Source organism: Pongo abelii, chromosome 14 (genome assembly GCF_028885655.2).
Source record: "Pongo abelii isolate AG06213 chromosome 14, NHGRI_mPonAbe1-v2.0_pri, whole genome shotgun sequence".
Taxonomy (NCBI): Eukaryota; Metazoa; Chordata; class Mammalia; order Primates; family Hominidae; genus Pongo; species Pongo abelii.
In genome coordinates, this window is record NC_071999.2 from 78,243,330 (window position 1) to 78,266,987 (window position 23,658).

General features: G+C 37.7%; 1 long non-coding RNA gene and 1 other non-coding gene across 2 annotated transcripts in view; one reads left to right on the forward strand and one right to left on the reverse strand.

Annotated features, from left to right (window-relative positions):
* LOC129049559 (uncharacterized) overlaps window positions 1-23,658 on the reverse strand; it is a 69,002-nt gene that overhangs the window by 20,024 nt on the left and 25,320 nt on the right. The window lies entirely within an intron of this gene.
* On the forward strand, window positions 16,216-16,346 carry LOC112128651 (small nucleolar RNA SNORA9). The gene has a single exon (XR_002911140.2). It is a non-coding gene; the product is annotated as a small nucleolar RNA SNORA9 (small nucleolar RNA).

Sequence of the window (23,658 nt, forward strand, 5' to 3'; positions counted from 1 at the left end):
TAAGAGGACTGGGTACATCTCTGTAGTGTTTGCTTTTTATGCTGATCCCACTAAAATCTTACATTTTCACAGCTCTTTCTTTGTCCCCTCTTCTAATGACTCACTTCACAATGCCAGGATTTTTACTAGCCCAGATTGGGCAGGGGCTTGCGGGGGATGTTTCACTGCCTTGGAGGCAGCAGCAGAGAGAATAGCTCAGCAAGTCCTGCATGTGCAAGTTCTACCATCTTACTTCTTCTGGCTCTTAAACTCATAAGGTACGATACTTACCAGCCTACTTTAAATAAGGACAAGCATCTATAATGCCAGCACTTTGGGAGGCTGAGGCAAGCAGATTGCTTGAGCCCAGGAGTTTGAGACCAGCCTGGGCAACATAGCAAAACCCCATCTCTACCACAAAATACAAAAAAGTACCCAGGTATGGTGATGCACACCTGTAGTCTCAGCTACTAGGAAGGCTGAGGTAGGAGAATCACCTGAGCACGGGAGGTCAAGGCTACAGTGAGCCGTGATCGCACCACTGTGCTTCAGTCTGGGTGACAGTGAGACCCTGTCTCAAAAAATAATAATTAATAAATAAATACATAAATAAATAAATAAGGGTATCTTCCCCATGATATCTGTGGAGTACCAGGTCCCCTAGGCTTTCTCCTGCAGGCCCCTAAGCTTTTCTTGCTCCTGAAATACATTTTTATATGATCCCCAGAGCACCCCATCACCAACTTCCCTGCTCATCTAATCTAAGATAGCAGGCACATTTTGTAGGCCTCATAGCTCTGGGGTACCCAAAATAATTTATCTTCTCATTTTCTTCTGGTACCCACTTAGCTATCAGATTGCATGTTTTTACATAGGTATTTTAATCAATTAATTGTCCAAAATGTCCTTGCTGACAAAAAGAAAATTTCCCTACCATAGGGGAAAAATTCATTAAAAATTTTAAAGGACTCCAGTGCTTTTACAACAGTTATATAACAGCTTATAAGCTCTTTGGAAATTTACACACACATACTCACACACGCACACGCACAGAGAACCATAACAATGCCAGTGACTAGAATCTATAATCTGCATTGATAATCTCTTAAACTTTTTATTTGTTGTATATTAAATTCATGAAAGAATATTACAGTGGCACTGCATCTCATGATTTTAACATATGAGGCATTCGCTTACATATCTTGCTTTTCAGAATTTCTGATTAAATGTTTTAATTTAAATGGAAAACAATATTTAATGTAATATCCAGCCTAAAGTGTCCCTGAAGCTTCAATTGCAAACAATCATAATAAAGAATGTTCTTGTTTAATCTACAAAATAAGTACATTTGATTTTAATTACTTGGATAATGACCAAGCAAGTACATCAGGCACATCCCTTCCAAGAGATAATGAAGGACACAGAGGAGCAAACAATATTCCTGCGAACAGACCATCACATTCTGACTCTGAGGATGACTCCACTAATGAAAATCTGTCTTTGCAAATGACTCATCTTCTGAAGACTGTTCTGAAGATGTTGGAAATCAGAATGATGCATGTGAAAATGAAATTAATCAATATGAAGATGGGGAACAGCAGTCTATCACAGAAGGGCTGTTTGATAATAATGAAATTGAGGAGACAGTCAGTGGTAGAGAAACAAATGAAAGCACAGGAAATGTCAATGATAATAATGAATAAGTAACTAATTCTTGAAATTCAAGAGGAAGAATTAACAAACAAAGACAAATCATCATACAGACAAATGACGAAGACGTGAAACTACATTTGCTTTTAAGTTTATTCCAAGTTTCTAAGGATATTAAAACACTAATATGGTAGTAAATGTAATAGGAAGAGAGGTCTAAAATTTTCAGAACTTTGTACCAACTGGGAAGCTACAAGAGTGTCCAGTTTGGCTGAAGCAACAGAGCATAAGAGGCAGCAGTGGGAGATAAGACTAGAAAGTTCTACTGGATTTCCAGGAGGCATTTGAAATGTCAGTATGAATCCTCTTCTTTAATTGCCCTTGCTTGTTTTTAGATTACATTTGTTCCAAACCCGCAGTCCTACCCTAGTGCACTTTAGCTTCTCACAACAGTATGAGAGTTCTCACTCTGTCTTCAGCTTCAGTTCTAAATGCAGTCTTTAAGATGTAGATTTTCAAAATCTCAATTGCATGGTGTTTATCAATTTCATTTCCCTCATAAGTTCTATTATTTGTAATACCAATGGAAAATTCACACAACCATGTAATGGTACCTGGAGAAGTTATAGTTTCCCTGCACATCTGAAAGGCAGATGCCTTTGGACTGCTTTGAATGCTGTCTACAAGATTCTTACATACCGTATAAATAATCTGTTCTCTATGCCATAAATTCCCTTTTCTCGCTACAAAATTCTTCACTTCAGAAGAATCATTTGAAACCAAGGCTGTTTAGCCTAGTAAGCTATGATTTAACTCAGCCATGCCCTCTAAATCTTAGGTACACTGGCCAACAGTTCCTATTTGCTCATACTATCACAATTGCATATAGCACAGACTTTAGTTTTTTGTTTATTTCTTGTGTTTTTGTTTTTGTTCTCCAAACCTAACACATTACATTTGGATGTCATTTCTTCTTGTCCTATGACTTATTTCCTCAGGCTAGACTTCACTCAACCTAAATCCCAGCATTTAACACGTAACAAGTGTAAAAAAGTGAAGGGAAATTACACCGGATCCCAATCAACGTAGGAATTGGGATGGAGAAGAGAGAAAAGCAGTAGATAACTACATTATTGTGTGCAAATATGACTTTAACTCAATTGTTTTAATTCAATTTTTAAAAATACATTGGAGGAGACATTTAAATTAAGAACTGAAACACTGCAATTGGATTTGGCATTTAGATCATTTGTTAGATTTCCTAGGTCATTTCTGTGAAGTTGTAAAATCATAAACCAGGTAGTATGTCCAAGCATGAATGAGAAGTGAAAGAGTAGGGATAGGAAGTATGGCCAGCTCTTTCAAGACATTTCAAGACACAGTAAAGAAGAGAGCCAAAACTGTGATTAGAAGATCAGGTGAGGACTTTCTGCAGAATGAGAAATCATTGAGAGCATATATAAGCTGATGAGAAGAAGCAAACAGATAAAGAAATATTAAAGATACAAGGGAATGGTGAACCAGATGATGGAACACTTCCTCTGTACCAGTACCTGGAAAAGGTACTGGCTATTTAAGATGAATAAGCACTTAGCTGCCTTTAAGAAACTGAGGGGCTAAGAGTTGAGAAAGATGACATCTGTCCAAGGTGTTACAAGAGCATAGAGGGCATTAGCACTGTCAAGAAGAGTCCAAAAAGCTTCACAAAGGAAGTTAGACCAGTAGAGGAAAAAGTGAATCAAAATTGTAGGCAAAGAAAATAGTAAGTGAAGGGTACAGTGGTGTGAATGGATATAATATTTGGGTAATGTATTTAATAGAAAATAATCTATGTGGGTAAATGCTGAAAAAATGGAGTGAAAAGATACATTGGGGCCAGAGAGTAAAAAATTTTGTATGTTGTTTTAAAGAGTTTGAAATAAATCTTACATTCATTTATTCTTGAAACATTCTGAGGAGGGGTACTTTCATGTTCCATTTTATTTGGCTTTGTGTAGTTTTAATGTTCACTTTGATCATGCAGTATTTACGTAATAAAATAGTTAAAAGAAAAATAAAATTAAAAGCATCTATCAAATTTCTACCATTTGCCAGGCACTGGGCAAAAAATATAAACAAAATGAAATCTTTACCTTCCAGAAAGAAACAACATGAAAGATAAATAGTCGGGCAGGACCAAGTGACTTGCTTTGGCCAATGAAATGTAGATGGACATGATATGTGACATGTGCCCACGTGGAAGCATTTAATTGCTGCTATTTCATTGTCCAGCCTACTCTTTCCTTGCCATAGAAAACAAGAGAGAGGGCTAGGCACAGTGGCTCATGCCTGTAATCCCAACACTTTGGGAGGCCGAGGTGGGTGGAATACCTGAGGTTGGGAGTTCAAGACCAGCCTGGCCAACATGGTGAAACCCCATCTCTACTAAAAATACAGAAGAATTAGCTGGATGTGGTGGCACGCACCTGTAATTCCAGCTAATCAGTCAGGAGGCTGAGGTAGGAGAATCGCTTGAACCTGGGAGGCAGAGGTGGCAGTGAGCCAAGATTGTGCCACTGCACTCCAGCCTGGGCGACAGGGCAAGACTCTGTCTCCAAAAAAAAAAAAGAAAAAGAAAACATGAGAGAACATTTAAATCAGGAAGAGATATAACATTAAAGCAGCCTGGAATGTTAGATCCACACTGGTAGGAGGGCACACTTTGTATAATTGAGAAAGAAACTATAGTGGATTAAGCCACAGAGATTTGGGGTTTGTTATTGCAGCGTAACAGTCTATCCTGATGGATACACTGGGGCAACATCTAAGTCTTAGAAGTGATCTGTCCGGTATTTTTGGCATGAAACTTGTTAAATGCTTCATTGGTTTTCACCAGTCATGTAGTTCTCTGGATTTCTGGCAAATAAAAATTGGAAACCAGTGTTTTTTCAATACATAAATCCTCACTTAATTCGTATAGAAGATTACATGTTTCCAGACATACAAACTTATAAATATTGCCAGAGTTGATATTATTGTGAGATATGCAGGGAATACTCACTTTAACACCAACGCAGTCCTTAACCTTCCCTCTAACTTTATTTCTCACAACTCTCATCACAAATCTGTGCTCCAGAAAACTAAACAACTGGATTTTCCCACATACACTTCCTTCCTCTATTTGTTAATGTATACTATTTCTTTTGCCTAGGATGCCTTTTACCTATCATCTAATATCCAAAGCCAGTAAATCACTTTTTTCATAAAGTATTTCATTGCTCCTTTATACACACGCACACACACACACACACACACACACAGATTTCCCACAGGTAAAGGAAAGAAGAAAGAATGAAACGAAATTTTATTCAATACCTCATTATGTGCCTGGCACTATGTGTGGTATTTGATGTTCATCCTTGAACTCCTAGATCACTTTATCTGCTTCTTTTGTAGTATTTAAAACTCTATACCTAAATATGTTATATATATTTTTGTACCTTAATCACTTTTTTTTTTTTTTGAGACGGAAGTCCCGCTCTGTCACCCAGGCTGGAGTGCAGTGGCACAATCTCCGCTCACTGCAACCTCCACCCCACTGGTTCAAGCAATTCCCCTGCCTCAGCCTCCCGAGTAGCTGGGATTACAGGCACACGCCACCATGCCTGGCTAATTTTTTTGTATTTTTAGTAGAGACAGGGTTTCACCATGTTGGCCAGACTGGTCTCGAGCTCCTGACCTCAGGCAATCCGCCCGCCTCGGCCTCCTGAAGTGCTGGGATTACAGATGTGAGCCACCGCACCCGGCCCTTAATCACTTTTAAGAATAAAATCAGTGTCATTTACAGAGCCCAGCATGAGAGCTGGCATATAGTAGACTCTCAATAACTTTTTTTAATGAATGAACTTCAAATATCTTTTTAAGGTCTTCTGTATATATTTGTATGTAAGCTGGTTCTGAAAGGGAAGAAACCTGATTAGAAATTAGTATACATATGTAATTAACCTGCACATTGTGCACATGTACCCTAAAACTTAGAGTATAATAATAATAATAAAAAGAAATTAATATAATCCTTTGCCTCTGCTATTATGCTTGATTTCCTGGCTTTCAAACTTATTCCAATGCCAGGCTGCAGGATTGATTTAAAAACCCCATTGCCCAAAAAGAAGCAGAGGGAGCTGGGACCCAATAGCCAAGGTCCCTTTTCCTTGTAAAGATATTTAGGGATTTTATCTGTTACTCATATCTCAAGAACATGATTACTTAACTCTCATAAAGTAAGACACACCGTACCAATGACCAATCAGAAGACGTGGGTAAAATTGTGGGAGGAAGCCCAGGGAAACAGTCAAACAGCTTTAGGCTTCATGGGACACTAATTAATCATTTTGGCCAGAAAGCCCCTCTCCCCATGGAGCATAATGTCTTCCAAGGAAGATTTGGATGAAACATTTCACCAGATGGATCCAGTACCTACATTAAGACTCTGCCACCCACACCCTTATGTATTCATTTATTTCTCCATAAAATATTTGAGAGTGTGTTGAGGTAGCAGAGCCTGTACTAACAGTGGACTAAAGAATATGTTGTATGACAACTCGCCTCCAATTTTCATAGCTGAGTGTAAATGAAAATGGAGGCTCCTAATTAACATTATGTCATCAAATAAACATCAAGCAATTTGCAGTGATTTAGATTTCACTTTTACTCTTTTTGACCAATGAACTAGGGTGGCAGGATGGCACTGGCACACTAATCCTGCAAAAACTCAGGGCCTGTTTTGCACTGAGTTACTCACATTTAGAGAAATAGACATCTGCTTGACCTCAAAACCACATGGCCAAAAAAAAAATCTTTAGAGTACACATTGCCTTTAGTCATTGTAGTGTAGTTAAATTGTAAGTTACATAGTAAGTATTGCCATTTTATAGATGCCTACAAGACATGTATTATTTTCCCATTGCAGAGATGAGGAAAGTGAGGCTTAGAGAAGTTGTTACCCAAAGTTATTTGTCTTTTAGTGGGCAGAATTAATATTCAAATCCAGGTCTTCTATATCAAGAGCCCAGGCTCCTTCCAGAACTACACTTCGGCTTATAGCACACTGCTTCATCATAGGTTTTGTTTAGAAGTCACATACATATATAAATATTCAAGAAACAGGTTGGACTTATAAAGAAGACATACATTTTTTAAAAAGGTTTCAAAAACTTAAACTTCTGCTAAAAACATACTGTGATAAAAGAATTCAGGCACAAAATATTAGTTTTTTTAACCTTAAAAATTAATAAATGTCAGCTTTGTTTTCAGGTATTTATAGCAAAGGTTAAAATAAATGTTGATAAATTAAGACTATTAACACAGACTGGTAATAGCCTAGATAGCAATTTAGTGACATTACCATCTTACACTTTAATGAAATAAAAACTTGAATTGATTGTGTAAGGAAAGACTCTCTTGTTTATTCCAATCTTAATATTATGGTTGATAATTTCACCAGCAGTCCTGATGAAAATATACCTGATATAACAACACCACAGGAAACTAATGATTGTCATGAATCTGCTTGTCGCTGAAGTACAAAGATACAGACTCATCAATCTTTTAAAAATTACTGAAAGCAAACAAGTGATCAGGACAAACAAATTATTATGTTATCATTGTTTCTATGTCTTCCACTTTATTTTTATTACCTTATTTCCTAGGGAAAGTGGCCAAAATATCTTTCAAATATTTGTATTTAATTTTAACCTTTACTATCTTGACTCCACAGAAGATTTTAAAGACTAAATTTCAGAAAACTTCGTCTAATTGTCAGTGTGAAATAGCTCTTTAATCTTTTCTTTTCCTCTTCATCAAAAGATAATCAGTAGTCACCTGATAAATAATACCAGTATTCATTTCTTAACGCAATGTTTTGCCTGTTTTTAGGACTTCACAACTTGATTGTAAATTATTATTCAAATTGAAAACTAGGCATAGATGGCCATGTTTTTTTTTGTTTTTGTTTTTGTTTTAATTAATTAATTTATTTATTTATTATTATTATACTTTAGGTTTTAGGGTACATGTGCACAATGTGCAGGTTTGTTACATATGTATACATGCGCCATGCTGGTGTGCTGCACCCACTAACTCGTCATTTAGCATTAGGTATATCTCCCAATGCTATCCCTCCCCCCTCAACAGTCCCCAGACTGTGATGTTCCCCTTCCTGTGTCCATGCGTTCTCATTGTTCAATTCCCACCTATGAGTGAGAATATGCAGTGTTTGGTTTTTTGTTCCTGCAATAGTTTACTGAGAATGATGATTTCCAATTTCATCCATGTCCCTACAAAGGACATGAACTCATCCTTTTTTATGGCTGCATAGTATTCCATGGTGTAGATGTGCCACATTTTCTTAATCCAGTCTATCATTGTTGGACATTTGGGTTGGTTCCAAGTCTTTGCTATTGTGAATAGTGCCGCAATAAACATACGTGTGCATGTGTCTTTATAGCAGCATGATTTATAGTCCTTTGGGTGTATACCCAGTAATGGGATGGCTGGGTCAAATGGAATTTCTAGTTCTAGATCCCTGAGGAATCGCCACACTGACTTCCACAAGGGTTGAACTAGTTTACAGTCCCACCAACAGTGTAAAAGTGTTCCTATTTCTCCACATCGTCTCCAGCACCTGTTGTTTCCTGACTTTTTAATGATTGCCATTCTAACTGGTGTGAGATGGTATGTCATTGTGGTTTTGATTTGCATTTCTCTGATGGTCAGTGATGGTGAGCATTTTTTCATGTGTTTTTTGGCTGCATAAATGTCTTCTTTTGAGAAGTGTCTGTTCATGTCCTTCACCCACTTTTTGATGGGGTTGTTTGTTTTTTTCTTGTAAATTTGTTTGAGTTCACTGTAGATTCTGGATAATAGCCCTTTGTCAGATGAGTAGGTTGTGAAAATTTTCTCCCATTTTGTAGGTTGCCTGTTCACTCTGATGGTAGTTTCTTTTGCTGTGCAGAAGCTCTTGAGTTTAATTAGATCCCATTTGTCAATTTTGGCTTTTGTTGCCATTGCTTTTGGTGTTTTAGACATGTAGTCCTTGCCCATGCCTATGTCCTGAATGGTAATGCCTAGGTTTTCTTCTAGGGTTTTTATGGTTTTAGGTCTAATGTTTAAGTCTTTAATCCATCTTGAATTGATTTTTGGATAAGGTGTAAGGAAGGGATCCAGTTTCAGCTTTCTACATATGGCTAGCCAGTTTTCCCAGCACCATTTATTAAATAGGGAATCCTTTCCCCATTGCTTGTTTTTCTCAGGTTTGTCAAAGATCAGATAGTTGTAGATATGTGGTGTTATTTCTGAGGGCTCTGCTCTGTTCCATTGATCTATATCTCTGTTTTGGTACCAGTACCATGCTGTTTTGGTTACTGTAGCCTTGTAGAATAGTTTGAAGTCAGGTAGTGTGATGCCTCCAGCTTTGTTCTTTTGGCTTAGGATTGACTTGTGATGCGGGCTCTTTTTTGGTTCCATATGAACTTTAAAGTAGTTTTTTCGAATTCTGTGAAGAAAGTCATTGGTAGCTTGATGGGGATGGCATTGAACCTGTAAATTACCTTGGGCAGTATGGCCATTTTCACGATATTGATTCTTCCTACCCATAAGCATGGAATGTTCTTCCATTTGTTTGTATCCTGTTTTATTTCCTTGAGCAGTGGTTTGTAGTTCTCCTTGAAGAGGTCCTTCACATCCCTTGTAAGTTGGATTCCTAGGTATTTTATTCTCTTTGAAGCAATTGTGAATGGGAGTTCACTCATGATTTGGCTCTCTGTTTGTCTATTGTTGGTGTGTAAGAATGCTTGTGATTTTTGTACATTGATTTTGTATCCTGAGACTTTGCTGAAGTTGCTTATCAGCTTAAGGAGATTTTGGGCTGAGACAATGGGGTTTTCTAGATATACAATCATGTCGTCTGCAAACAGGGACAATTTCACTTCCTCTTTTCCTAATTGAATAGCCTTTATTTCCTTCTCCTGCCTTATTGCCCTGGCCAGAACTTCCAACACTATGTTGAATAGGAGTGGTGAGAGAGGGCATCCCTGTCTTGTGCCAATTTTCAAAGAGAATGCTTCCAGTTTTTGTTCATTCAGTATGATATTGGCTGTGGGTTTGTCATAGATAGCTCTTATTATTTTGAGATACGGCCCATCAATACCTAATTTCTTGAGAGTTTTTAGCATGAAGGGTTGTTGAATTTTGTCAAAGGCCTTTTCTGCATCGATTGAGATAATCATGTGGTTTTTGTCTTTGGTTCTGTTTATATGCTGGATTACATTTATTGATTTGTGTATATTGAACCAGCCTTGCATCCCAGGGATGAAGCCCACTTCATCATGGTGGATAAGCTTTTTGATGTGCTGCTGGATTCGGTTTGCCAGTATTTTATTGAGGACTTTTGCATCAATGTTCATCAAGGATATTGGTCTAAAATTCTCTTTTTTGGTTGTGTCTCTGCCCAGCTTTGGTATCAGGATGATGCTGGCCTCGTAAAATGGGTTAGGGAGGATTCCCTCTTTTTCTATTGATTGGAATAGTTTCAGAAGGAACGGTACCAGTTCCTCCTTGTACCTCTGGTAGAATTCGGCTGTGAATCCATCTGGTCCTGGACTCGTTTTGGTTGGTAAGCTATTGATTATTGCCACAATTTCAGCTCCTGTTATTGGTCTATTCAGAGATTCAACTTCTTCCTGGTTTAGTCTTGGGAGAGTGTATGTGTCGAGGAATTTATCCATTTCTTCTAGATTTTCTAGTTTATTTGCGTAGAGGTGTTTGTAGTATTCTCTGATGGTAGTTTGTATTTCTGTGGGATCGGTGGTGATATCCCCTTTATCATTTTTTATTGCATCTATTTGATTCTTCTCTCTTTTTTTCTTTATTAATCTTGCTAGCGGTCTATCAATTTTGTTGATCCTTTCAAAAAACCAGCTCCTGGATTCATTAATTTTTGGAGGGTTTTTTGTGTCTCTATTTCCTTCAGTTCTGCTCTGATTTTAGTTATTTCTTGCCTTCTGCTAGCTTTTGAATGTGTTTGCTCTTGCTTTTCTAGTTCTTTTAATTGTGATGTTAGGGTGTCAATTTTGGATCTTTGTTTTTTTAAATATGTTTTGTTTTAGAAGTGTGTCTAAAACTCAAGATATATTTTATTATTTATTTTATTACTTTACTTTGGTATTCCATAAATGAAATAAAACTCCAGTAAATTATCCAGAAAGTTCTATTGTTCCCATCACCTCTGAAGAAAACAAAACTAAACAAAATCAAACAAAAACATCTTACTGAAAGATAGTTGCAGGCATTTAGCTAACTGCCTGTATTGTAAACTTTTCTTTTTTATTAATGCATAATCCGAATATAACCAATTTGTCATGAGCAGAAACTAAATCTATGCATGTTGCATTCAGATAAATAGGAGAGGCAGGTCATCAAGCTATTATTAAATGAAAGTCAGAATATTTTTTATTTTATTACAGTATTTATCCTTGTTTTTATAGAATTCAACATTTTCATAATCTTAGACATGATCATGTTTCCTATCCTCATGGGATAGAAAGCATTGAAATATACAGAGTCTTCTCTAGTTCATCCAACCTCGATCACACTGGAACTAACAAGAGTTCATAAATAAAGTTACATAAAACATAGCATGACAGCAGTCATGAGTACAGATTTGAAGGTAGGAGACATAGACTCCTCCCAATATGATATGGCATTTTAGCATTTGGCTTCTAGTGTCAAATAAACAGGTTTGAAATCCAGTCATGGTAGTTAATAGCCAAATAACGTTAAGTCACTTAACCTCTTTGCCCCCTGGCTTCCTGGTCTGTACAATGGGAATAGTAAGAGCATCAATCTCAAAGTCCTTTTGTGAAGATTAAAGAAGATAAGATGTGTTAGTGATTAGTCCAGGGCTTGGCACATATGAAGCACCCAATACACATTAGTATTGTTGTTTCTAAAGACACAACCCTGTGTGTGGACACAGTAAGAATTTCTTTTTTTTTTTTTTTTTTTTTGAGACAGGGTCTCACTCTGTCACTCAGACTAGAGTACAGTGGTGCAATCTCGGCTCACTGCAGCCTCTGCCTCCTGGGTTCAAGCAGTTCTCCTGCCTCAGCCTCCCAAGTAGCTGGGATTACAGGTGCCCAACACCACAACTGGCTAGTTTTTGTATTTTTAGTAGAGATGGGGTTTCACCATGTTGGCCAGGGTGGTTTTGAACTCCTGATCTCAAGTGATCCACCCACCTCAGTCTCCCAGAGTGCTGGAATTACAGGCACGAGCCACCGTGCCCAGCCCAACACATTAAGAATTTCAAACTGGAGTTAGAGCCATGAGCATTTCCCTAATCTTAGTGAATCTACATAAACAGGACAGTTAAAATTCTGTTTAACTGGAAAACTCAGGAAAGGATTCTAAATTAGTGACTTTTGCAGGATTATTGATAGCCACAATGTTGCTCAAGAATTTGAGCCAAAAATTTAGTATTCTTATTTTGACCTTCAGTTGGATCCTTACTCATTCCCACTACTAGTCAGTTGCCATTTGTCTCTCATTTTAAAATTTGTTGTTTGGTTGTTTTTCCTTGATCAATCCAATGTTCATTTTTGGTATGTGAGATCCTTAATACTTACCTCACTAATTCTCAATCTCAGGGCTGTGAGACCCTGGGAGACTATTAGGTCTCATAAGAGAGTAGAAATTCCTTATGCCCACAAATGGTATTGTTCTTTAACTAAATAAATATTATGTCTTCATATATAGGCACTATTTTTCAAATGTACATAGATGCTGCTTTGCTTGATGATGTATACTAATCCCTGTCTTGACAACAAACTGGTCATGAATTCCTAAGAGTTTTAACTTTAGGAATGTCTCCTATTCTTCTGAATTTAACATGCATAGATTTAGTTTCTGCTTATGACAAATTGGTTATATTTGGATTATGCATTAATAAAAAAGAAAAGTTTGCAATAGAGGCAGTTAGCTAAATGTCTGCAACTATCTTTCAGTAAGGTATTTTTGTTTAATTTTGTTTAGTTTTCATTTCTTCAGAGATATTAACTTTCGAGACATTAGAGTAATGTCTCTAGAATCTTTCCTCAGCTTTCCAAATTCACTGGCGCTGCCCTGAACCAGACCCTCACGTCCAAACTATACTTTTCCAGTATTCTTCTAACTGGTTCTCCAGACCTCAATATGGCTCAACTCTGGTGTGTTCCACATTGTCACTTGGTTCATGATCTGTAGCCTCAGTTCCTCCTCTCAAAAATGAATTATAAATCTAGTCACTCACAAGATCATTGGGAGGATGTAATGAATGCATTGTGAAAGTGTTTTATATAAAAATCTCTGAAAATACTAATTATTGTTAAGAGCAACTCTGATCTTAGCCAGGAGTGATTTATTTATTCAACGAAAATGTATCAATGCTTATTAGATATGTACAAAATGGTTCACAAAGTGCTAGTGACAAAAATATCAGTGAAACACAGTCCCTAGCCTTGAAGAAGCACAAAATCAATGTAGTGGAAACCCTTTATAGTGTATGTCCATCCCAGGCACTGGTTTTCCCTGCCCTGAGAACTGTTACCCATTCACAGTGTGGTCCTGTACAGACAGATAGGGATTATGTGACTCCATTCCCCTGGACAAAGTGGACTGGACTGGGATAGACATTTGAAATCTGATTGACCCACAAGCTGTGCTTTCTCTAGAGAATCTGAAACTGAGATTCTTAGACAGCCAATTAGTCACTGTCAGTGGTTAGAACTGCAAATCCTATAAATTTTGAGTTGTCATGTCTTGGGAAAGGGAAGCCAAGAGGCTTCTCAGCAGAACAAGAAGAATCAATCTAACAAGAAAAAAGATACCTGGGTTTCTGGAGATTTTTTATTACTTAGTTTGAAAGGCAGGGCGGGCTGCGGTGGCTCACGCCTGTAATCCCAGCACTTTGGGAGGCCAAGGCGGGCAGATCACGAGGTCAGATCGAGACTATCCCGGCTAACACGGTGAAACCCCGTCTCTACTAAAAATACAAAAAATTAGCCAGACGTGGTGGTGGGCACCTGTAGTCCCAGCTACTAGGGAGGCTGAGGCAGGAGAATGGCGTGAACCTGGGAGGCGGAGCTTGTAGTGAGCCGAGATCACGCCACTGCACTCCAGCCTGGGCGACAAAGCAAGACTTTGTCTCAAAAAAAAAAAAAAATACAATATGCATATAATTAATACCAAGCCAACACTACTATAATAAAGGCATATAGAACAAGCTTTGGAAGCCCAGAGATGGCCGCCAATAACTGATTTTAGGATTGTTTTACAGAGGAGATGAGATTTGAGTTGCTATCTATTGCCATATCTTCTAGATCATCTGATCTGCCCACCAAAAGAGCCTTTCTCCAGCTCCCATACTTTGCTCATGCCCCGCTGTATTAGTCTGTTTTCATACTGCTATAAAGAACTGCCCAAGATGGGGTAATTTATAAAGGAAAGAGGTTTAATGGACTCACAGTTCAGCATGGCTAAGGAGACCTCAGGAAACTTACAATCATAGCAGAAGACAAAGGGGAAGAAAAGCACCTTCTTCACAAGGCAGCAGGAGGGAGAAGTGCCAAGAAAAGGGAAAAGAACCCCTTTTTAAACCATCTGATCTCGTGAAAACTCACTCACATCACGAGAACAGCGTGGGGGAAGCTGCCCCCATGATTCAATTACCCCCACCTGGTGTCTCCCTTGACACATGAGGATTATGGGGATTACAATTCAAGATGAGATTTGAACCGGGACACAAAGCTCAACCATATCACCCACCCTCTTGAAATGGATTGGTTCCAAGCCCTGGCTCTAGCATGCATTGTCACAACCTACTTAACTGAACCATATCAACTTGAACTGCAATATGCAACACTGTCAAAGGACTTTTGACAAGCAAGAGGACTAGGTCACCAGTTCTGTTTTAATTACTTGCCCAAGATCATACGGTCTTTAAGAGGTTTTGAATCCAAGTATTCTGATTCCAAATATACTTTTCCTGCCATTCTGGGGTACTGCAGAGCTCCTGTGAGGAGGTCAAGTGGCTATGGAGACACAGATTGAAGAATCTTGCAGAGACCCATTGTCTACAGACTCAAGGCCAAATGCTTTGGCATGGTGTTTAAAATCATCCACAATCTGGTTTCAATCGGTCATTCCCATCTATCCCCACACATGTCCACCACATCAGACTTTGGACAGCTTCTAAACTTGCCACCCATTTTCATGCTTGCCTTCATATTATTCTCTGAGAGCATGGCCTTTAACCCATTTCATGTATCTGCCAACCCTTCTCCATCTACACACAGGCCTATTTCATTAGTCTCTACTCTGCTGACTTTGCACTTTAGTCATTCTTCTAAAATAGTAGTTAACCACAAGTTCTCATTCCCCGTTACATTGGGAACCTGTGCCAAATAAGCATCTCTCCAGAACCAGAGTCAAACACATCTACCCAGGGAACAGGTAAAAGCAGAGACAGCCTTATAGAGAATGAAAGTGGGTGTGATCTGAGGTGTTCCTAAAGACCATGCCAGCAGCAAAATATTTTTCCCATTCAAGTAGCATGGTGCCTGAAATCACACTATTAGGGATTTATTTCTTTGGGTCTAGCATTACTTGGTCTTCAATTAATATGAAAATGTTTAAATAACCTAAATGTAAATTAATTTAGAATACATTTCTTCTGTGACAAAAGGAGCTAAGCCATAGATGGAGCAGGTGCATAAGAAATGAGGTATAGAAAAGAGAGGAAAGGTCAAAGAAAGGGGACATTCAGATAGCAAAATAAAAATATACACTTGGCAGGACTTAAGAATCATGCATTTAATTAATTAGAAAAGCAGCAATGGACATCACTATCACTGCTATCATGAGGATTTCGTTTCCTTCTCTCAAAGAATTTGCTGCAATTGAAGGTTGAAATGTCATTTCAATTGATTTTTAATACATGACAACTTACATTTCCTTTTGCCATCTTGCTGTTGCAATTGAGAAGGCACTGGCAATAGCATTAATAGATGAGAAAGTCCAATATACCCATTTTGTAAAAATAATTTGATAATGTAGTAGAAGTCAATTCAGTTTTTGGTCAGTTAGCACAAGAGATGCTAAATACCCATCACTTAGTTCCTCATGCTTACAAACAGCCTGAGGTTCTTTTTTATAGTGGCAACATGAAATGTGATAAAGCCTATGAGATCAAGGATAGAAAGAAGCTCAACCCCATTTTTGCTTTGCCATTAACCTGGCATAAAATGTCAATCACATTGTTTAATCTGTATGTAGGTTTCTTCATCTGCAAAATTGGGGTAATAGTCCTGTTCCCTTCAAACAGCAGAAAGTGAGTCGTAGCTAGTTCAGTGTTTCAACACATAGAAACTGACCAATTTTATGATAAACAAGGTGAGTAAGATACATTCTTGGTCACAAAATGGCCTCATGACAAAAACTGTTTTATAAACAAATATGCATAATCTTTAATTTTCTAAAAGAAGGCATATCTAAAACAGTTTTAAAAACAAATACTGGCAAGCCTCCAGCGTGCGAGGGTCTGTGGTGATGTGTGCATTCCTACACTGCTTGCCAGAACAGTATTGAAATAGTTGAGGGTTTGTCCTGCTCCATCCAGAGCAAGGTTATAGAAATTTCAGACAATTGCTTGAAAAAAATGAAAAAAAAAGAAAAGAGAAAAGAAAACACACTTCATGACTTCACATATAAAATAAAGATTTGTTTTCATTTTATCTTTTCTTCTGGAATCAATGCTGGTTTTTTGTTTGGGTTTGATTTGTTTTCTTTAGCCTTTTCTTTTCTTTTTTAGAGACAGGGTCTGTTGCCCAGGCTGGTCTGCATTGATGCCATCATGGCTCATGGTAGCCTCGAATTCCTGGGCTCAAGCAATCCTCTTACCTCAGCCTCCCAAGTAGCTGGGACTACAGGCAGGCAGTACCATTCCCAGCTAATGTTTTTTTGTTTTTTCAATGGAGACAGGGTCTTTTGCTTGTTGCCCAGGCTGGCCCTGAACTCCTGGTCTCAAGCAATCTTCCCATCTCAGCCTCAGTTTCAGGTTTTAACAGTTTCAATTAACAGTATACCAGTAGTACATTTGTTTCTAGGAATATAAAGATCTGGCCTCATTACAGCAACAATAATAATAACATCAGGAAACAAAACATGTACTTTTCTGTCATGATTCCATTTAATTCACACAGTCAGTTTTACAGGTAAGGAAATGGGGAGTTAAAGAGTTTAAATAACTTGGTCACAGTTACACAGTCAGTGGAATCACAAAACTCAAAGCCACACTAAAGCCGCTCTATGTCCAGCTTGGCCACAGTGTTTCTGTCATTGGTGGACTTTCCTTCTGGTCTAGGCTGTTAGAGAACACACATCTCAGCTAGACTCATCATTGCAACTAAGATGAAGACCCCAGAGTACATAATACCAGGCCAACCTGCCTTCCACACCATGTTTTGTGGTGTTCAATTCCTAAGCTGACTATTGGGTCACATGACGAGCATTTTCCTCCAGAAACTACAGTTCTTCATTTTCGGGCACTATTCTTTTGGTATCTATTTCCAGCCTTTGTGTCGTAAAAGAATACCCCACTGCTGGCTGTGTGCAAAGGGAACTGTAAAATACATGATTACAGGTCTGAATATCAAACAAACTCCATGTGAAATACACTTTAAAGGAAAAATATGCACATATTAACCACCTATACAGAATTACAACCTTCTTCTCTTACAATGTTGGCTATTATAATTGACCAGCTATATTGCAACAGTATTTAAATACTGTAACATTCCAAGAACAATTCCTTTTCTCTATTAGGTCCCTCTAATTTTTTGTTTCTGCCAGCACATTCCATGTCAGTTAACAACCATACCCTCTACCTAATTCTAAAATATTGAATTGTATGCTAAATAAGTAAAATATTTTAAGATAATGTCTTGAGGGAATAGTATTTCATATTATAATTCAATATGCCCTAAGGTAATTATTCAGATATCAATATGCAAAATAGCAGTATGCTGTAGCGCCCTATATTTCTTTTTATTTTGTTTCTTTGTAGCAAGCAATAAATTTAAAGATACAAAAAAATTAAAGGAAAAGTTTGCAGTCAATTTTATTAACAAGATTGTTTGCCTAGGGAGAGAGAAATTTCACTTGGTCCTTTCCTAATTATTCATGTAAATTAAATTCTACAAGTGAAGAAAATTCATAAAAGTCATACTTACTCATCTGAGAGGGAGATATGGCATATGAATGGGGCCTATAACCTCGGAAGGTGAAATGTAAAAATATCACAAGCAACTCCCACATTAAGTTAAGTGAACCAAAAAAAGGGAGATTCTTGGTGTGAAGGAGACTTCAAGGATATCCTCCCTAATCGCCTCTTAATAGTCTCAAATCTCTGACACAGGAAACAAATCAAGAATTCAGAGAACATGGAATTATTAGTCACTTCCATTTGATATCAAATGTAAGCACTACTAGACACATTTAAAATTTTTAAAACCTTTTAAATATAAGGTTTGAAAAGAAAGCACAAATTGTAATTTAAATTTTTAAGACATCTGTATGTGGCACATGCTAGAAAAAGTTAACTATACATTCTTTTATCTTTTCTGAAATTCTCACTGTTTTTTCCTCCTAAGCCTATGTTAGGATGAAATTAAACAATAAACTACTACAGACTTGTATGCTAATATTCAATATTCAAAGTGAACTCAAATCATTCAACAAATATTTATTTAATGCCTTTTGTGTGCAAGGCATTGTAGTAGAGAACACAAGAGCATTTCTCATTTAGATATAAACAGTTTAATCAATCTTTTCAGAAAGGACCTAATCATTAAATGGAAAGTATGTCCACTATTCATGAGAATCTCAGTTTGCATCTTTTCAGGATAAAGTTAAAAACTGTGGGCTGGGTGCAGTGGCTTATGCCTGTAATCCCAACACTTTAGGAGGTGGGCGGATCACGAGGTTAGGAGATTGAGACCATCCTGGCCAACATGGTGAAATCCTGTCTCTACTAAACATACAAAAATTAGCCCAGGTGTGGTGGCATGCACCTGTAGTTCCAGCTACTTGGGAGGATGAAGCAAAGGAAACACTTGAACCCAGGAGGCAGAGGTTGCAGTGAGCCGAGATCATGCCACCGCACTCCAGCCTGGGCAACAGAGCAAGACTCTGAAAAAAAAGTGCAAGAAGAATAAAGCAGAACTGGTGAGTAGTTGAATATACAGAATAAAGACAGAGAAAACAAAGATAAAGCCAAAGTCAAGGTAAAAACTGAGACAGGGACAGAAATTAGGAGACAGCAATGAGACCAAGAGGACAATTTAAGCATCATATATGTTGAGCCTAAAGTAATAGCCAGCTATCCCAGGACAGATGTATGAGAGGTAGCTGGAGGTATTTGACAAGAATTTTAGATCTCTAACAGATTGTCTTAAGATAGATAGTGAGAAGGAAAGTACAGAAGTACTTACAGCTAAAAGACCGCCATTGACTCTGACTGGAAGGACAGGACTGGTAGCTTTAAGAACAGATCATCCAAGAAGATATACAAATGTCTAATATGCACATGAAAAATGCTCATCAGTAATTAATAGGGAAATGCAAATTAAAACCACAATGAGATACCACTTCATACTCATTAGGATGATGATTAGATATATATATATATATATACACACACACGTATATATAAAATTAAAAAAAAACAAAAACAGAAAACAACAAGTGTAATGGCAAGGATATGGAGAAATTGGAAGCCCGTGCAATGCTGGTGGAAATGTAAAATGTTACATCTGCTGTGGAAAACAGTTTGGTGGTGGTTACTCAAAAAGTTAAGCATTAAAAAAATAAAAATAAATAAATAATAAATAAATAAATAAAAATTAAAATTAAAAAGTTAAACATATAATTATCATATAATCCAGCAATTCCACTACAAGGTAAATACCCACAAGCACTGAAAACAGGGACTTGAAAGATATGTGTACACCAATGTTCATAGCAGCATTATTCACAATATCAAAAAGGTAGAAAGTACCACTGACAGATAAATGGATAAATAAAAGGTGATGTATATATACAATGCAATATTAGTCAGCCACAAAAATGGAGTAGAATTCTGATACATGTTAAGACATGAATGAACTCTCCAGGCATTGTGCTTAGTGAAGTAAACAAGATACAAACTGACAAATATTGTATAATTCCACTTATATGAGGGATTTAAAATAGGCAAATTCATAGAGACAGAAAGAATAGAGGTTGACAGTTGTGGAGAGAGTGGAATGGGAATGATTGTTTAATGAGGACAGAAATTTTTTTCTGTTTGCTGTGACAAAAAATTTCTGGAAATGGATAGTGGTGATGGTTGCACAACACTGTGAATGGGCTTAATATCAAGAGAGCTGGGGGCTGCACGGTGGAGGAAGAACAGATCAGCAAAGTTGTGAGAGAAGAAACTAGACTACAGGGATCAAGAAGTGGGTATATAAGAATGAACTTGGGTTCACACATGATACTCACTTGATAAACTGGTACACTCATTGAACCTAACAGTAAAACTACAAATATTGCCCTCAAACACAGCAAACTATAAATAATAAACTTTGTGAATAGAAAATGAGCATGTCAGTTAAACAACCTGCCTCGACTTGGAGATACAGAGTTAATATTTGTGGTCTCTGCATTTAAGCGTTTACTGTCTGTTGGAGAACCCTGATCCCAGGGCCAATTTTATTTTTTCATTAATAATTAGCATTTATTGAGCACCTACTATACATCACGCCCAGAGCTAGTCATTAGAGGTGATAGAGGTTACGTATAAGGCAGATAACTATCAACAAGGCAAGACTTCAGGAGAACAGTAAGACTACCTCCTCCCTGCCCAAATGGTATGGTCTGAATGTGTCCCCCCTCAACACAAAACTTATATGTTGAAACTTAATTGCCAATGTGATAGTATTATCAAGAGGTGGGGCCTTTAGGAGGTGATTAAGTCATGAGAGCAAAGCCCTTATAAACAGTATTTGTGACCTTATAAAAGAGATGTTATGGAGCCGTTTGCCCCTTCTGCTAGTGAGGATGCAATAAAGCACCATCTACAAAGCACAGAGCAGACCCTTACCAGACACCAAACCTGCCAGCACCTTGAGCTTGGACTTCCCATCCTCTAGAACCATGAGCAATAAATTTCTGTTGCTTATAAATTACTCAGCCTAAGGTATTTTGTTACAGCAGCCAAAATGGACTAAGATACCAAGCCTCCTCAAAAGATAATAAAGCCCCCAAATTATTAAGGCTTTTACACCACAATCATAATAAAAACTCAAAATTCAGCTGGGCATGGTAGCTAATACCTGTAATCCCAGCACTTTGGGAGGCCGAGGTGGTACTTTGCTTGAACCCAGGAGTTCAAGACCAGCCTGGGAAACATGGAAAAATCCCATCTCTACAAAATATACAAAAATTAGCCAAGTGTGGTAGCATGCACCTGTAGTCCCAGCTACTTGGGAGGCTGAGATGGAAGGATTGCTTGAGCCTGGAAGGTCAAGGCTGCAGTGAGCCACGATTGTGCCTCCGTACTCTAGCCTGGGTGACAGAGTGACACATTGTCTCAATAAAATAGTAATAATAAATAATTTTAAAAATTCAAAATTTACATTCAACTCAAAGAAGTAGCACATTACTTCCAATTTCTCCTGAGTTACAAATGTCAGCTATCAGGCTTCCTGAAAAAAAAAAAATTCAGAAGATTCTACTTTTCACTTTTACCCAAGGCTGGCAAAATGATTCAGCAATGTTTAAAGAGTCTAAAAATTAAATGGCTGTGAAAGAAACTAAATTAACTATGCTAAATACTTTCTACATAATACCTCCTTTGATCCCTACAACAATCCTATGAGGTAGATATCTCAAATTTTCAAAATATCAAATTCAACACAATAATAAATAGCAGACAGCTACTAAAACATCTATTTTTCTTTGAAGAGTATTCAGCAGTTTCATGGATCAGAAGGGAGCCATAATCTCAGCTCTCTTGTTTTGGTGTGCGACTAATTTCTTTTGTACTCTACAACCTACTTGTTTTCAAAAATCAAATGATTGATATTTTTATAAAACCTTTCATTTTAGGTAAAAATGTAGGAAAATTATACTTGTTCTTTTTTCCCTTTTTCTGCATCCTATGTTTGCAGTATTTCTTGGGAGTTTAGTGATAGATGCTCCCTCGTAAAATTTATTTATTCATTCAGTAAATTGTTTCTAAATAATTCTTATTTATTTTTTCAAGGAACTGTCATTTCTTGAGCATCTACTATATCCCAAGCACTGTATTTGATGCTTGGTAAGAGGGAATTGAGGGAGAGAAGAAAAGGCAATAGAAGCAAAAAGAAAAGGCCTAGTCTTTCTTCCCTTAAGGATCTACCAGTCTAGTAAGAAAAATAGGTATGTATAGCTAGTTATAATACAATGTGACATGAACTGGAGTACAGAAATGTAAGTGATTATGGGAGCCCAGGGATAAAGTAATTAATCCTCTCTATGAGAAAGGCATACTACTAGATACTGGAAGCATTAAGGATGTAAAAGAATATGTCCCTGCTTTCCAAAAGCTTATAACTCTGTAACAAAATTAAATGTATACACAAATAACTGTACTTCAAGTTGGTAGTTCTAAGCACCATTTGAGTGATAAAAAATAGAAGTTCCTAGGATTGCCATCACATCTGGCAAGGAAGAATAATAATACTGCCCTTTATGGAATACAAGCATCAGGCATCTTGCTGAAATCTTCATATACATAATTCTCAAATTGTAGGGGGTTGACAATGGTAGCAGATAGTTTCTAATATGGCCGCTCAATTATCTCCACCTTCTGAAACTCATATTCTGGTGTGATTCTCCTCTGCCTGAGTACAGGCAGTATCTGAGACTTTCTTCTAATTGTTAGAATACGGCAGAAGTGGAACGTCATTTCCCTGATCATGATGTGTAAGACTGTAATATCGGTCTTGCTAGGAGAGACTTTCCACCTTGCTGGCTTTGAAGAAACAAGAGGCCACACGGTAAAGGAGCTGAGGGTAGCCTTCAGCCTCCACCAAGCAAGAAACTGATGCCCCTCGTTCAATAGGCCAAAAGGAACTGAATTCCGCCAACAATCACGTGAACTTGGAGACAGATCCTCCCCCTGTCAAGCCTTAAGTGAGACCACAGCCCTAGCTGGCCCCTTGACTGTGGCTTTCAGAAGAGTTCCCAAAGCACAAAACTTAGCAAAGCCATGTCTGGACTCCTGACCCACAGAAGCTGTGACCTAATGGACATTTGTTGTTTTAAGCCATGAAGTTTGTGGTAATATTTCTATACAGCAATAGACATTAATACAGGTACTGTTATGCCCTTTTTCTTCTTTTTTTTTTTTTTTGAGGTTATGCCCTTTTTCAAATGGAGAAACAAGTTTTGAGAGGTTAAGATCACAAAGAACCAGAAATCAAGCCCAAATCCATGCTGAGACAAACTCTATTATATTGCCTTACAGAAAACTTTATGAAAAGGCAGATATGTGCCCTAAGTCATAAAGTAGGTGGAGACGGGGGAGGCCGTTTCTGGCTGATGGAATGTTTTAAGCGAAGGTCAGAGACAACGGTGTGTGTGCCATGTTTCACAATGAATGTTCCCTTTTACCAGAACAGAATACATCTATGTAACCATGGTTTCCCCAGATTTCCCCAGCCTATGGATAAAAAGGTGTTACTTGATCAGTAATAATACAAATATCACGGACTCTTGTCTACATCTGCTGAACACTAAGCCTCCAGTTCACAGTCAAGTGTTTCTAGAACTACCAAGGGAATGTCCTCTTATGTTTTATATGTGCTTATCTCTGAGAGCCACAGTGTCTTTCTAGCCATTATTGGTACTCCACAGCAAGCGCTAAACAAAAGA